The sequence below is a fragment of the Bidens hawaiensis genome, unplaced genomic scaffold (genome assembly GCF_021521415.1).
Source record: "Bidens hawaiensis isolate Kalapana, Puna unplaced genomic scaffold, B.hawaiensis_p1.1 tig00001920_1, whole genome shotgun sequence".
Classification (NCBI taxonomy): domain Eukaryota; kingdom Viridiplantae; phylum Streptophyta; class Magnoliopsida; order Asterales; family Asteraceae; genus Bidens; species Bidens hawaiensis.
The window spans coordinates 1,252,147-1,255,000 of NW_027491107.1; positions in this window are offsets into that span (position 1 = coordinate 1,252,147).

The following is a 2,854-nucleotide window of genomic DNA, read 5'->3' on the forward strand; positions in this document are numbered from 1 at the left end:
TCATAAGATTTTATTCATAATTGATGAAAATTTTATAAAGAAAGCAAGAAAAAAGGGGAAAATTATTACGAATAGTGTCCTCTAATGATGAACAAGTATGGGCACATTCGCTCATATAAAATGGCATTCACTTCCCCATTGCGTATTGGTACTTATCGAGTATAGAATAAATCTGCTTCTCTTTGTTCCTACGAACAAAATTGTTCCATTATTACCAACAGAATAGAACAAATATGAACCCTTGCGTTGAAATATATTACTAAAACTAAATAGGGGGGTCCATAAGATAGTCATAGTATAGTCTTTTCCTATGCAATAAAGTTACATAGTGTCTTTTTTCTTTCATAAAGGGGTATTTCCATGGGTTTGCCTTGGTATCGTGTTCATACCGTTGTATTGAATGATCCCGGGCGGTTGCTTTCTGTTCATATAATGCATACAGCTTTGGTTGCTGGTTGGGCCGGTTCGATGGCCCTGTATGAAATAGCAGTTTTTGATCCTTCTGACCCTGTTCTTGATCCAATGTGGAGACAGGGTATGTTCGTTATACCCTTCATGACTCGTTAGGAATAACCAATTCCTGGGGCGGTTGGGGTATCACGGGGGGGACTATAACTAATCTGGGTATTTGGAGTTACGAAGGTGTGGCTGGAGCGCATATTTTGTTTTCTGGGTTGTGCTTTTTGGCAGCTATCTGGCATTGGGTATATTGGGATCTTGAAATATTTTGTGATGAACGTACAGGAAAACCCTATTTGGATTTGCCCAAGATCTTTGGAATACATTTATTTCTTGCAGGTGTGGCTTGCTTTGGTTTTGGTGCATTTCATGTAACAGGCTTGTATGGTCCTGGCATATGGGTGTCCGATCCTTATGGGCTAACAGGAAAAGTATAATCTGTAAATCCATCGTGGGGTGTGGAGGGTTTTGATCCTTTTGTTCCGGGAGGAATAGCTTCTCATCATATTGCGTCAGGGACTTTAGGCATATTAGCAGGTCTATTCCATCTTAGCGTCCGCCCGCCCCAACGTCTATACAAAGGATTGCGTATGGGCAATATTGAAACTGTCCTTTCCAGTAGTATCGCTGCTGTCTTTTTTGCAGCTTTTGTTGTTGCCGGAACTATGTGGTATGGTTCAGCGACTACTCCCATCGAATTATTTGGGCCTACTCGTTATCAATGGGAACAGGATACTTCCAACAAGAAATATATAGAAGAGTCAGTGCTGGATTAGCCGAAAATCAAAGTTTATCAGAAGCTTGGGCTAAAATTCCTGAAAAATTAGCCTTTTATGAATACATCGGAAATAATCCGGCAAAAGGGGGATTATTTAGGGCGGGTTCAATGGATAACGGGGATGGAATAGCGGTTGGATGGTTAGGACATCCTATCTTTAGAGATAAAGAAGGTCGTGAACTTTTTGTACGCCGTATGCCTACCTTTTTTGAAACATTTCCGGTCGTTTTGGTAGACGGAGACGGGATTGTTAGAGCCGATGTTCCGTTTCGAAGGGCAGAATCTAAGTATAGTGTCGAACAAGTTGGTGTAACTGTTGAGTTCTACGGTGGTGAACTTAATGGAGTCGGTTATAGTGATCCTGTTACTGTCAAAAAATATGCTAGACGCGCTCAATTGGTGGAAATTTTTGAATTAGATCGTGCTACTTTGAAATCTGATGGTGTTTTTCGTAGCAGTCCAAGGGGTTGGTTTACTTTTGGACATGCTTCATTTGCTTTGCTCTTCTTCTTCGGACACATTTGGCATGGTGCTCGAACCTTGTTTAGAGATGTTTTCGCTGGTATTGACCCAGATTTGGATGCTCAAGTAGAATTTGGAGCATTCCAAAAACTTGGAGATCCAACTACAAGAAGACAAGCAGCCTGATACAACTACAACATTTCTTTTACAACATTTCTTTGGTCTCTTTCGAATCGATTTTCTTTTAATGATTTTATTTTGGTTTTATATAGGGTACCAGATAAATCTTGATTTGAATCGTCATTTTTTTTTTGTTACTCTTGCTCTTTCTTTATCCGGGATATATGATCCCCCCAAAAATAAACAGGTATGGAAGCTATAATTGTAAACCACGATCGAATTTATGGAAGCATTGGTTTATACATTCCTCTTAGTCTCGACTCTAGGGATAATTTTTTTCGCTATCTTTTTTAGAGAACCGCCGAAAATTTCAACTAAAAAAAAATTCAATGATTTTTCATTATCGCAATTGAAGTAATATTGGGAGGCTCATTACTTCAATTAGTCCCCATGTTCCTCGAATGGATCTCTTAGTTGTTGAGAAGGTTGCCCAAAAGCGGTATATAAGGCGTACCCAGTAAAACTTACAAGTAAACCAGATATAAAGATGGCGACTAGGGTTGCTGTTTCCATTATTATATAATTTCAAGACCACAATGGATCTATGATAAGATCGTTTATTTACAATGGGATGGTATACAAAGTCAACAGATTTCAATGAATAAAATAGGATTTATGGCTACACAAACTATTGAGAACGATTCTAAATCTGGCCCAAGACGAACTACCGTAGGGGCTTTATTAAAACCCTTGAATTCTGAATATGGTAAAGTAGCTCCTGGGTGGGGAACGGCCCCTTTGATGGGCGTCGCAATGGCTCTATTTGCGGTATTTCTATCTATTATTTTAGAGATTTATAATTCTTCCGTTTTATTGGATGGAATTTCAATGAATTAGATCTATAAGAACCCCCAAGTCCTAGCTTTTAAATAAAAAATGAATCCTTTAGAGCTCGGATTTCTAGCTCATTCGATTTTGGTAGTTCGATCGTGGAATTTCTTTGTTTCTGTATTTCTGGAATATGAGTGTGTGACT